Below are 15,043 nucleotides of genomic sequence, written 5' to 3' on the forward strand. Positions count from 1 at the left end.
TGGGCTTTTTATTTAAATAATCCCTTTTTGTCATACAGCCTACAAATAAATACTGAACTATGAGTTGCCCTTAGAATTTACAGGCTAGTCATTTTCTAACTCTCATCACAACAATTAAGAATGGGGTAACACAGATGCTGTCAAGCACCAGTGTTAAATAAATAAATATTAGTGGTGGGAGGAAGGGAGGAGCAGCGAGGCGGTAACATTTAGCACAATTAGTTAAGTTCCTCTGGAGTTCTTTCAGGGGTGGTGGCTGTAGCCATGTTCATCTAAGGACATAGGCTGATAAGATTCTTCACGATATCTTTTATTAAACTGACTACATAGTTGGAAAAATTGTCCTATGTCCTCCAAGGACACTCTTCTAGAGAGATAGATGGCACTTTTGAAAGAGCCACCTGGATACCACATGAAGAATTGCTGCAGTACAAAAAGAAAACCCCCACAAATTGCACACCATTAGTTATGATATACTATCCTTCCCTGGAACCTATATGGAAAATCCTCAAACAATTGCAACCTATTCTAGAAGACCAATTCTTAAAGAGATCTTCCCAGAACCACCTATCCTTGCTTTTAAATGAGCACTGAACCTCACCAATCTCTTCACCAGAACCAAGCTTCCTATGGCCCAAAGCACACCGAATGGATCCAGACCATGTCGGGACAAGAAATGTAAAACCTGTCAACATATCTCCACCATGCCCACAATAACCGCATCCCACAACAGAACCATCACCAGTCGTGGATCTTACACCTGTACCTCCAGAAATGTAATATGTCATCCAGCACACTAAATGTCCTGATGGAAAACATGTCGGAGAAACCAAATAACAAATGTGCACCAGAATGAACACACACCAAAAATCTATCAAAGATAAAAATACCCAATTCCCTGTGGGTGCACACTTCTCACAAGACAACCACTCTCTCTCCAATCTTTCAGTTCTAATTCCCAAAGGGAATTTACAAAACATCTTTCCTAGATGAGCCCATAAATCTACTGGATACAAAAAATCATGGACTAAATATAAACATTGGATTTATGGCACATTATAACCTGCCTGCCATCCGATAACCCCAGGTAAACTCCCTATATTTTACTACGTATATTCTGTCACCAGGTTGCCATTCTCCCCTTTCCCCCCCACCCCCACTTACCAGTCTCACACATATTGTCTCCCATGGCCTCTGAACCTCACTACCATGCACTTGTATTTTCACAGACCTGAATTTTGCATATTGGCTTCCAGGAGAACACAAAACAACAGCAGACTCTCCCTATGCCTAAAGAAGGGTGTTTGTGCAAGAGGCATAACAAAGCTTGCAAACAACAATTTTTCCAACTATTTATTATTTTGGTCTAATAAAAGATATTACATTTACCCAAAGAACCTTGTCTGGAGTTCTTCACAATCTTTTCCTAATCAAGCTAGGCAAATGGTCGTCCCAATGGCAGACTGAATTCAATGACAACAAATTTGCAGTAAATCCACATATTGAATTCTGATTAAAGCTTGCATCATAAAGCATAACTAATAACATTTTTGCTATCCCATCTCCATTTCCCTTCTCACTTTCTCATTGCATTTCCATGTTCTTTGGGACTCGAAAGAGAGAATGCATTTGCTGAACCTACAATAACTCTCTAACAGGTTATTTTTATTCTGACCCGTAACAGAGACCTTGGGGCTCCCTGTTCCATTAAGATAAAAGCAGCCCAGCCAGCTAGCCTTGCCGAGCAGGCAGCGTGCAGCAGTTGCCAGTTGCCAGGGCAACAGGGCTAATGAGGCAATTAGTAGCAAGCCCAGGCATTTACCTGACCAGAAGTAGGCAGAACCCTGGGAGTACATAAACCTGGGGTTTGGGCTGAAAAGTCAGTCTAGCCCTGCTTGCTCCAGGGCTAGGAGAGCTCCTGCCCAGGAGAGGCTCCTAGGGACACTTATCTGATGGCTTTGCTGCCTGTGGGAACACCAAGGTTCAGGGAACACACAAGGAGCTAGGTTGGGAGGTATGCCAGACCAAGAGCAAAGAAGGTTTGCCTTCTTAAAGGGACAGAAGGCTGCTTTCTCTGTTGCTGTTACGCTATAGGCTGGGGGCTTATGTTTACTTTATTATTTGTACTGGCAGTTTAGGGCTGGGTCTATAGGGGCAGCAGGAGGTCCAATTAGCACCCAAGGGGCATGCGAACACTTGGAGCCCTGCCAGAGGCAGGCTCAAGGTCTTATTGAGGCCATAGTGGGCACAAAGTGCAAGAAGAAGCCACACAGGCCAGGGGCCCAGCACCAGAGAAAGGGCAGCCACAAAGAGGCCAGAAGCCTGGCAGACAAGGGCCTGGGGCCTGATTATGGAAGGGACAAACAGAGGTAGAGCCTCAGAGCCAGGTCCAATTCAGTGGGCCCAGGCTAGAAGGACTAGTGAGGTTAGAAGGGCAGAGGCTGAGGATCCCAAAGCCCCACACAGGGAACAACAATTCAGTAACACCTGTGGAGCATGGGGCATGGTGAAAGGCAGGATTTGGAGCCATGCAGGCTTGAGGTGCCCTTCAGTGGCATAGTTACAAACTGAGGCCCAGCAAGGGGCCTAAGGACCACTGAAGTCCAGTGAGGGGCCTGGGCACAGACAGAGCAGGGTCCAGTTGGCCTGAGGTGATGCAAAGGTCTGTGGGAAGTCTCCCTATTCATTTATATTTCCATCAAGGCGTGGCCAAGAGACCAGAAGATGCCCTGGGGCGGAGCAGGGCATGGTCATGGACCTACCAGGGGGTATCACAGCCAACCCTGGGATCCTGACGTGTTACATGACCCAACGCTAGGGCTATTCCCACATTCTGGCTTACAAAGCCATGTGTAACTAAGGTAGTTCCTTCAATTAGATTATCATTATCAGCCATCAAACATCAGGTCTCCCATAAAGACATGACTGAGCAAACTTCAGAATTCCAGTCCCACAGAAAAGTGAGACTCTTCAATATTTGTTTTCATTCTGAAATGGAACAAGAAGTTTAAATAATTTGAATTTTCTGGGGAATGAGATTTCTGAATTGTAATTTTTTCAGCCACATTGAAACATTTGATTGAAATGAAGTGGCAGGCCCCTGCCCAGCTTACCTCAGTGTGGCAGCTCAGGTGCCCAGGCCACAACTGGCGTAGCTGCTGCTCTGTGGCCAGAGGGCCGGTCCCTGATTGGAGTGCAGCCCAGCAGCCACGCATTGAAAAGTAGCCTTTAGGCTGGGAACCTGGTGGGAAATGTCTGGGTGCTGGACCCAGAACTGGACATGCTCCCTGACACCAGAAGCTACCTGCCACTTTCCCTGCCACTTTAAAAGGTTTGAGCAGGCTGTAGAGCAGCTGGCAGGTGTGATGCAGCCTAACAAGGTGGTCACATGACCACAGGAGAGCTCCTGGATTGGAGGATGGGGCTAAGCAGCCTCAATATAAATCCAGGCCTTCAGAGCTGAGCAGTTGCTGTAGGGATGCCGCTGAAATAACTTTGGCCAGCCAGAGCTGCTCCTCCCAGAATGCCTAGTGGTTAAGGCTAGGTACTATAGGGATGGAGCAGGTTCCTGGTCCTGGGGAATGACCTAAAACTACACCCTGCTAGGGTTAGATGGTGTGGTGGGGCTGCCTTGTCCACCATGGCTGGTGTACCCGCACCAGATAAAACACTGGTATGTGTACATGGCTGATGGCAAACAAAGAAGCACCGTTAGCTGCTGGTCACAGTTCTCAGGAGGACATGCAAAATGGCCATAGGGATTTCTCAAGACATGCTGTGCCCCATGCTACTTGGGCAAGACTGGCCGTACTTATCGGAAGACTTGCAGTGCACCCTGGCAGAGGGCCTGTCACAGAAGTAAAGACATCCCCCAAAGAAATGCACTTCATTCTGACCTGCATTTCAATATTGGGCCTATTTCTTTACAGGAAGTGTAGCTTTGATTCCCATTCCCTCCTGAGCCAGTCTGGTCAGACCACAACACCAGTAGTGTACCCAGAGTTATGTAAAAAAAATTGCTCTGGCTTCTCCCAGCCTTGTAAGGTCTAGCTGATTGGACATGTACATCTTTTTGTTACTTCATGCTTAACTACTCAGAGGCAGTTAAAGAAGGAGATTAGGTAAGGCTTGGCAAGATAATTTTTAGGCAAGTCAATATGTTTGATAAATTGCTCAAGCATTTCGTTGTCTTTTTCTTTGGCACTGAGGTAGTGAGCTCCAAAATAATTTCACGGAATGCACATGTTGAATTTAGCACAGTTATTATTTGGTAATTTTTCAACACAGAAAAGGATAGGGGATAAAGCTGGGCTAAAATGAAGCTTTCCATCTTGCATAGAGTAAACAGTTATAAAGACTCACTTGTTCTATCATATGAACATGGACTCAAGAGAAAGTCTGACATCCTTCAGTCAAATTTAGCAAACTCCTTACCATGTTCTGATCAATACAGTTGCTAAAGTATTATAAGTAAATCCTGGCAATTAAAATCGCCACTGGTGTGAGTCACTCTAATTTGAGTAAATGAGCACTATACAGCCAAAAACCTGCCACAGTTCTTTGCCATTTATTAGCAATACTAATTTCATTCTCAGCTCAATAGTCTATTGCACTTTGGGGAAAAGGCTGATGCATGTCATGAAACTGAGACTCATTTGTACATTTTTAAGATAATAAAGGGAAGGGAATCATTAACCCCTTGCATCACATAGTCTTAATCAGCATAAACCAAACAACATTCACCCACATTATATGTGTTTAACTTGCCAATAAAGTGATCACTTAAAAACAAAAGGAGGAAAATAAAGGAAAGTTACTAATAGAATTCATTTTAAAAGAGAAATGGATGAGGCCAGATTTTGAAATGACTTAAATTGACACTGCTCCCTAAATTCATGGTCCACCCAGGGTTCTGATCAAGGGTCTTCATTTAATTCAACAATCATAAAGTAGATTTCACGGAGATAGAACATTTATCTGAGAGCACACACACAAGTAGTGTTAGGCACTTTACCCCATATTTCACTCCATAATAAGTTTACCCCTTAGTACAAAATGGACATACAATCAACTTGCCCCATCTGACTCTGCAGTAGACACTATTACAGCACCTTGTGACAGGAAGCAAATGCCTGCCCCAAGATTAAACTGGCTAGGGGAGCAAACTGGTACAAAATTAAGTATGTCACTTTAACTTAATTACTGCATAGTCCTTTCCAAGAAGTAACTTTGCCGTGGCCACAAACAAACCCTGGCTCTGGAATGGAGCTAAATTACCAAATGGATGGTAAGCTGTTTAACCTCAGCCGACTCCGAGCCAAAACCAAGACCACCCCAGCCTCAATCATTGAGATCCAGTATGCCACTGCTGATGTAACGTGTGCTAACTCTGACGCAGACCTTCAGGCATTCATTGGCATCTCTACCAAGGCTTACAAGAAAATGGGACTGACACTTAACATTCAGAAGACTAAGGTACTGCTAATGAACAGTCCCCAGCTGCAGTAATCCAGATCCACAGTGAGACTCTAGAGGATGCTCCCTCTCACAGAAGGCTGACATTGACAAAGAAACATCACACCTCAGATGTGCAACTGCCGCCTTTCTGCACCCAAAGAAACAGGTGTTCGACAACTGTGACATCAGATCTGAAACAAAGCTCACGATTTATCAAGCAATCATGATCTCCACTTTGCGGTACAGAGCTGAGACATAAATAATATACAGGCGACACCTCAAGTTGTTGGAGAAGTATCAGCAATGTTGCCTGCAGAAGATCCTCTGAATCTAGCGAGAAGACAGACACACCAACATTAGCATCTTCTAGAAGCAAACACCATGAGTATTAAGGTGATGATCATCCAACATCAACTTCATTGGGCTGGCCATGTCATCTGGATGTCTGACTCCAGACTCCTGAAGCAAGTTTTATTCTCCCGGCTCAGCCAAGGCGCTTGCTTAAGAGGGGTGCATAAAAAGCACTTCAGGGATGTCCTCAAGGCCAGCTTAAAAAAATTCAACATTGATATCAACTCATAGGAGAATATCAACCAGTACCCGCCAAATGGAGGAACAGTTTGCTGCAGGAATGTCAGTACTTTGAAACCTCACAACAAAAATAGGAGATGAAAAAATTGGAGTGGCAGAAACAGCATGTCAGGGACCAAATCAACCAGAGTCACCCACCTGACATGGAAACTCATGTCCAAGCTGCAGTAGTATCTGTTGATCCTGGATAGGCCTCATCAGCCATCTTCAGACACAAAGATAAGAAAATCATGAAAGACAATATTCCTTGACTTGGAAGAGACTGCCAAAGAAGAATACATTTGTATAATCTTTGGCCTCAGTTGCCCATGACTGAGTACTCTTTATATCAATCAGCTGAAAACTGAATCGTGTAGGCCAAGGTTTCCAAGTGTATTTAGGAATCTAATTTTCGCTGCTTCCAAAATATTTTGAGGACCTGGGCCACAGTCCTGAGGCATATAAAATCCATTAGGAAGAGTGAACAATATTTTATTGAAGTATGTGCATTACCCAGCAGTGTCATCAGAAACTGAAACCACTTTACTGGCCTGAATGAATGTCAGTAGTTGACAACAGTCCTCATTTCAGTGAGAAACTGCATTTCCTGGTGTTACACAGAAGAGCAGGAAATATGTTTCCCTTCTCTACTGAAGTATTTAGTAACCACACTATATTGTCAAGGAGACGAGGTAGGCGAGGGTCTCAGTCACCAAAGGGTGAGATCACACTCTGTATTCAACAGGGAGGAGCAGCAGACCTGTAAGGACTTCATTCAGCCTAGTGTTCGGAGAAAAGTTTGGATTACAGAACAGCTGCTCTTCAGAGATGCTAGGCCTAGGGGGCACTCCTCTTTCTCTCTACTAGTATAGACATGCCAACTAGTAAATGCTTTTGTGCACTGCATGGCTAGCTGAGGGTTTTGTTAATCTTGCTTTCACAGATGTGTTTTTTTTATTGCAGGTGAATGGCATAGCTAAAGGGATGAGCCACACAAGGGAGCAACGTGTCTTAATCATGGTAGCTGTGATGGTGATTTGCTTCCTTCTTTGCTGGCTGCCATATGGGATAACGGCCCTGGCAGCTACTTTTGGAAAACCTGGCCTAATTACCCCATCAGCCAGTATTATCCCATCAGTCCTTCCCAAGAGCAGTACTGTCTATAATCCAGTCATCTACATATTTCTGAATAAACAAGTAAGTAAAATTATATTCCTAAATTTGTTCTAATTAATATGTGCAGTGCCATTGTAGACATAGCTGCTTTTTCAATGGATTTCAGTGGAGACAGTCTGGTTATAACCATATAATTAATAAAACAATGGAGCAGATACTTGGCTACTGTAGGCTCAGTGAAGTCAATAGAGTTAGTCTTTTACACCAGCTAAGGAGCCAGCTTAGCAAGGCCAAATATGCAAAAACAAAATAACTTGGAGAAGATGTTGAGGTCATAAATGGAATATGCATGAAACAGAAGTATACAAGAGGGAGTGTAAAGAGCAGCTTCCTCAAGAAATGCATTACTTGGAAGCATTAAAAAGAGCACAAATACCATAACAGACAGCTTAGAACTTTTTCTGAGTCAATTATAATTTGATGTCCAATTCAACTTCTTTGATTCATATATTAGCAAGTGGCAATCTTGCTTAGCAAAGAAAAGCTATATGAGATTCTTCAGAACTCCTCTTCAGTCTAAAACTTGATTGGGTCTACAAGATCACCCAAAGCATATTGCCTTCTCCATTCCAACTACTGTTCATCAATCACGTAATGATATGCTTGCTCATTTCTCCCACAAGCTTCTAGGCACCCTCTGAAATGCATTCTTGTCTTCATCTACTTCTTATTCTACAAAAGTAATTGTAAATCAGGCATCATAATCCAGTTGAGATATTTCTAGTCAGGACCTACTAGCATCTGTGCCTCCATTCAATATTGTTCAATCTGTGGGGCAAAGATTGGAGGGTTGGCAAGCAATATAACATGGTCTGTTATAGGGACCAATCCGGATTGCTTGGGAAGGTGGGCTCATTTGAACCACATTCATTTTAAACAGCCAAAGGAAAAATTACACAAACAAGAAACTAAGAACCTAAATCATCAATGCAAGGTGGGAGGCAGTATTCAGGGACACAAAAAAAACCTTTGAGATCATGGTAAATAAGCAGCTGAAAATTAGTTCTGAGTGTAATGCAATAGCTAAGATAATGACTGTGAACTTTGCATGCATATGACAAGGAAATTAGCAGGGTGGTATTACTTTTGTAATACGGCATGCTAGGCATCCGCCTTCCCTGAGGGGCAATTTTCATGTGATAACTTAATTGAGATCACACAATATTGCAGCATATTAGCATTAGAAGTGGTAGCATACAACTGAGTCAACAAGGATCTTGCTGCCTGTTGGGACTTTAAGCAAAGAAATATCATTCCATTCAGGCAATTCAGCTTTGCTCTAACACTGGCCCAGTATTTCTGGCCCTGTTACATAACAGTTCAGGAGTTCACATACACATGTACCTTCTGCCACACTGACCATGGTTTTCTGCCAAAAAAAATTCACTTCAGCAACATATTAACAATGTAGAACTACTTGCACCTAGTATATAGAGTAGGTACCCACATCTTTCCGAAGTACTGATATTTCCCGGTTGTTATTTTTCTAATGGCACTTGCCCTTATGCTACAGGAGCATATCTTAGCATGCTCATGGCCCTTTGGCCCTATGACAGGCACTCCTGAGACCATTACTGGAAAATTGTGTTCAGTTCTGGTGTCCACACTATCAAAACAGTGTTTAAAAAGTTGGAAAGGATTCAAAAGACAGCTAGAAAATTAGTCAAAGTTCCAAAACAAGACACATCATAGGAATGTATTGTTTAGCCAAGGGAAGATAAAGCATATAAGTACTTGTAGGAGGAGGAAACTATCTGCTGATAGTTCTGATCTAGCAACATGCATAATGAGATCTAATGGTGACATAGTTTCAAATATGAGGATGACCAACCACTTGAATAACCTACCTAGAAATTCCTCATCACTGAAAACTTTAAGACAGAACTGGAAATCTTATGGACTTAATGCAGAAATTACTCAGTGACATGGGCGAGTGATGCCTCCTGATACTGGTGGGGCACTGGTGGCTGATCACCAATGGGGGGCGGGGTGGGGGGTGGCCCAGCAGCTGATCGCAAAACCTGGAAGCGCCACTGGCAAACCTGGAAGTCCCACCCCACAATCTCAGGGGGGCACATACCCCCCACCCCATACCTCCCCATCACCTGTGCTCAGTGAGGTCTTATGTCTTGTGCTCAGCATGGTAGATGCAATCATCACAATACTCACAGCTGCTTTAATCTGTGCAAGTTTAGTGTATATTACAATAACACAGGCAAGGAAAGGACAAAGAAATGCTCATTTCTCAGCTATAAATCAAAAGTGTTCAGGATTTCAGATTGATTCATAAGATTTATTTATTAAATCTTATGAAAACTATAAAATGAGGTTAATAACACATACTCCTGATGTTAGCACCATGCTGAGTGAAGAAAGGTGAAGTGTTCACCTTTGAATTCTGGGTTTAAGTGCATGAGCCGAATTAAAAAAAAATCCAACAATAAAAATAAGTGGGTAAGAGAAATGTATTAGCAATGGTAAATGCAAGACTTTCCCCACCAAGATTTTAGAAGGATAAAATACACCTGTCTCATAAAATTTTATATTTAGTACTTACATATTTTAAAGAAAAAGTACTAACAGAGGTTAGACTGGCACTTGGATTAATAAAAAACACAAAAAAAATCACAGGAAGAAACAGATCTTTACACAAAGGCAAATCTCTGATCAGGACACTTCATGGCAGAAAACAGAAATATTTCCTTAAATGGGCAAGTATCTACTTTATTTTCATGTCTCAGAGAGTAAACAACATATGTGATTCATCCCAAAGCACAATGTAGGCTATTTAGTAGAAGGAAAAATAAGTGCAAGTACTTTTCTTCATGTCCAAAATGTTCTTGGATGAAGGGGGAGGGAAAAAAAGATTTCTACAGGTCTCTGGTGCATTCATCACGAGGAACTGGACATTTACAGTTACCATATGGACATTTGTGGCTGGTGGGTTGTGGACAAGTACAATAGAAGAGAGGTATCAGGTAATGTCGTTAGTTAAAAGAGGAACCTGCTCAGTTACTACTATCTCAGACAGATATTGCTGGACTATATTCAACAACTTAGAAATCAAGTGCCTCAGATACATTAGTTATGAAACAGAATGATTATTTATTGTGCATCATGGTGCCCCCAAGCTGGTAGCTCCAGCCTTACTTGGAAGTGTTTCTAAGACAATTAATTACCAATTCAATGACAGGTGACAGATATGAGTTGATTCAGATGATGCAACAGGCATATTTTTCAACTGGTTGCTAGTCATTTAGGCCCATATAAAAATATATCAGGTTATCCAATACCAGTGGAATGAGACAGTGTAATTAGTTGAAAAGGGGCTTCAACAGTGACCTTTATTCACCCTGAAGAAACCCAAATGAAGGGAACTCCAGGGAAGCAGTAAAACTTCTATTGATCATTAGTCCTCACCCTCTGGGCAAGGTCTTTTGCCAAATTAGTCATGTAAACACAGCACCTGCAAATTCATAAAATTCAGCCAACTTCAAATTTTACCAACCCATATTTTTGGCCATATTCATAAAGATTTGATAAATTGGCCTTATGTACAGCTTTGTACCTTTCTTCCTACCAAAAGACATAAATCTCTCTGCAAAGACCAAAGAAGGTCTATAATAGATCTCCTTTCTTTCTTGGGTAAAAGCTTTTTCTCTAGAGATCATGGTTATGTCTGATGTGTTCTTTTCTATACACAGTATGCTAAATTTATTATACTACCACGCATAAGAGACCAATTACATTCTTAGTTGCTTGAATATGAACTCTTAGTATTATTTCACTAATGCAGTAGGCAATCACATCTAATTATAATGTTTGCTTATAGGGTAAGCCCTGCCCAATCTGCTGCTCCATAACCTTGCATATAGCTAATTTTCCTCTAATTTTTTTAGTGAATTCAGGAACTCATTGTGTCATCAGAAGTGGATCAGCTATGCAGTTACATCCTGCACCACAATAAAAAATTATGTTTCAAATTCTTTTTTAATTAAATGTTACAGAACCTATGCATAACACATTAGTGCCCAGCACAATGTAACACCTCTAAAAGGAAACACACTACTGATTTATTCTGTGAAGAAATCAGAGTTGCATATCTGCTGTTACTGCAATTAAGATTTTATAGGCTATTATGGAGTGAGATGAATGTATACTATGAAGTTTTGTTTCTTTATCTGTTGGAAGCTGAAGGACATTTCTCTTCAAGATGTGGGGTCTGCTGTTTGGAAAACACAATTAAAATACAAGTGAAAAGGCAATCCAGCAGAGAAACTAGCAATGTATTTTTGAAAGCCATCCTAAAAGCCTAATTAAACACCAGGGTGGATCTATTTCCCCTCTCTAATCCATCTGGTATTACCTCTAAAACAAAGGATAATTTAACATATGAACCTCTACATTTTTCAATATCCCTAACAATTAGCATCTCTGGATTTGATATTATTTCCTTTCATTCCAATGCTGTAAGGGATTTCTTGAATTAATCACTGCAGTAAGGAATTTTTAAACTTAGAATCTGAAGAATTTGTTTCCTTCTTACATGGAACGAAAGGGGTCAGCCATCTCTGTGGAACTACTCCCCATTTCTGAACCATAAGAGGACATCATTCTGACTCTATGCACCTACCGGATGTCAAAGTGCAATAGAGGGCATGGCAATTTTACATCTGCATTTTCAATAGGCTGTATCTAGGTGACAGAATAAATCTCCATATTTGAGCAGGGGGATGGAGGGAGGGTGGGGGGAAAGGAAGAAAGGCAGCGACAGCTTTTGCCTTTGCGCTTACCATTATTTCAAGGAAATTTAAGACAGCTCTCAGAGCTGGAGAAGCATTTGTTACCACAAAGCTAAAGCACCTGAGAGAAAAAGAACATGATTCCAGGGGCCCCTCTAAACATTCAGATAAAAGTGCAATGGAATTAAATATACAATCCACACAATCCTGTCTGCTGCCATGCCACATGTCCATAGCAGGAGGCATGACAGTGGCTACGTACAGGCAGTCAGAAAGCCCAAGGCTGAATCAATTCAGTCTGTTTTAAAAGCTTTCCTCTAATCCAGTAAGGGCCAACATTTTTGGAAGGTGTTCCACAAATTAGCCCCACTCCAAAGTACCATTCTAATACCCTAGCCCTGCCCAATCTGCTGCTTCACTTTCTGCACCTTGCCATGTGCTTCCTGCCCTACCTGATCTGCTGCTCTCCTTTCTGCCCTATCTGCTGCAGTGTTGCCTGTCCCCTCTCCAATCTGCCACATGGGGCACAAAGGCTGCTTGTGCCACAGGTGCTGTAAATTGACCATCCCTGGCCTAATCCATGACCCTTTTATTCCACATTGCTAAATAGTCAATATTTACTGCCCTCATGGTGTTACTTATGTGTTGAGAATAGAATCATGTTCATCACCACACTGCAAGTTTCTCTTCAGTCTTGTTTTTGTCATAGCTGAAAACAACATAGGTTGTATTTAGCAAAGTTAATACTGTACTGCCTGAATGTTGTTTTGTAGAAGAAAAAAGCAACCAGAATAATTGCAAGCTATTTAAAACCCCTCAGGTTTTCTTTCCATTTCAAAAGAGTTCACAATCCAATCAAAGCCATTTTTCACTCGGCCCCAGGGAATTTTCTCAAAGAAGAGAAAAGAAAAAAAATCAAATCTCTGACTCTCTTGATGGTCTCTTCAGATCATTTGGTTTGCTGTTTCAGCTATTGCTTATTCTACATTACATGCCTGTTACTAGTGACATTTCATATGGTTAAAAGTAGCACATATTGATCAGCAAAAATGTTCTTTGAAGCAATATGGTATTTCAAGTATTTATTTGTTGTGCGTAGCATGGTGCTTGGGGGCCTTTCAAGACAAAAAAGAATAACTGAAATATTAATAAGATTGACATCATGTTCCCTAATGCTTGTGCCTTTTACCAGTCAGCCAAAAAGGGAACTTATACAAGACATACTCACCCTCTTAGCCATTTTTATAGGTTGTCAGATTTTCCCAGGCAAAGAGTAATACATAGCTGACATGCTGTCATTTTATCTTTTAAATTCAATATAAATACCAACCCTTGTGTTTGCTGTACATTTTAAGTGACATAATACATATCAACACTATCTATTACCTTCTCAAAAAGGGTGTAAAGATTTAGGAAAACTGAGACCTAGATCCAAACTGCAAATGGCACGGATCTATAAAACCACACCGGTTTGTCTCAATTCCTGTTGTGCTACAAAAGGGACATAAATGCAGGGCAATAGCTTGTGGACAGCCCGAGGGATGGCGCCCTGTTACAAAGGCTCATTGCTGAAACAAGTATCCTTGTCATCACTTTAGTGAACTCACTCCTGATGTCCTTTCAAGTTAAAGGACAAGTGAAACATCAGGCACCTGCCAAGTCATTTGATGGACAGTTACTCATTTAACAATATGTCTGCAAAGGTGAAAGTACAACTTTCCTGGAAGGCAAACCTAAATTTGTGAGGGAAGTCATGATGCAGAGCAAACCCTTAAACATGCTAGTAGCCCATAAATAAAGATCTGGGGCACTACCATACTATGTCACCTTATTCTAGCTTGTGGATGTTGCATTTATTTTGCCTTAATCTCCTCTCTTTCACAAAGGTGTAAATGTGAAACACTGTATATTTGTTGGGGAAATTGAAGGACCCCTACCTACCATCCTACTTCCCTAGTCCAGATGTCAGGGGCCAATCAATGTTGGACTTTGCAAGGAAAGTTATACAGGAAACTCTCACTATTTGTGGATTTGTGATTTGTGGTGCACCGTGCCAACCCACACTCTCTCCCCACGCAGTGTGATGCCACTTTGTTACAGCGCCGGCGGCACCTGCAGGAGCTCCGGGCTTGCCACCGCCAGGCTCCCATCACTGGCACCATGCTCCCGCTACCGCCAGCACAGCTGTCCCCTGCCCAGCCGCCAGGGGCACACACCATTCATGAACGCAGACAACTCAGTACAGGTATTAGCGGATTTCCCTGTTTGAGGGCATCTCTAGAATGTATCCCCAGCAAATGGCAAGGGTCTCCTGTATTGTTAAACTGGAAGATGATAATACCTGCCATGAAACATGCCGTGGGTCTACAAGCAACCTCAGACCTCATTAAAGCTTCTGAGTTTACTATCTGCCCTTTATTTAGACTACATTAAGCTCCTAATGAAAGAAAAGAATTGGAAGCAATGGAACCAGACATATGCAAAGGAAATCAGCAGCTAAACCAGGATGGCTGGGAAGCTTTCCAGGAGACTGACTGAAGATGCAAGGGCCAGGCTCTATTTGATGCATCAGGGTGAAGCTAACAGAAAACAAAAAGGAAAGAGAAAGTGAGCAAAAAGCAAGGTAGGAGAAGCAGGGGAAAGCTATGAAGACAGCCCTAAGAGGCAGCAGAGGCAGAGCAACATGGGACGCAGAACTGGATGGAGAAGCAAACTTAGAAACTACAAGTGAAGAAGCTGCGTGCTGCTGTCCTTACCAGGTACAGGGAGCCAGGAAAATGATGTACTTACATTTTCTGTAAATAAGCAGGACTGAACCAAAAAAGCATATCTGACTATCATCAGTTTCTTCCAACCAGTAATTACTCACAAGGCTCAAAATATTGGTTAATCACTTGGGTCCAGGGCAATGATATGCCTATGCATTCCTTTTTCACAGGCCAGGATCCCACCCTGTTAAATATAAAATACCACCTGATTCTATAGACAGAAATTCTTTATGGAAAGTTATGAGTCACATCAGTGTCATGAGTATTCTGATAAATTTAATACACAACCTTGATGGCAGTGCATGAGGCAGAAGACTGTCACAATGGTTC

General features: G+C 41.9%; 1 pseudogene; it reads left to right on the forward strand.

Annotated features, from left to right (window-relative positions):
* LOC109287800 overlaps positions 1-14,726 on the forward strand; it is a 72,549-nt pseudogene extending 57,823 nt beyond the window's left edge.
* Positions 14,727-15,043: the final 317 nt, after the last annotated feature.

This window comes from Gavialis gangeticus, unplaced genomic scaffold (assembly GCF_001723915.1).
Source record: "Gavialis gangeticus isolate Ggan-Ray unplaced genomic scaffold, GavGan_comp1, whole genome shotgun sequence".
Lineage (NCBI taxonomy): Eukaryota > Metazoa > Chordata > Crocodylia > Gavialidae > Gavialis > Gavialis gangeticus.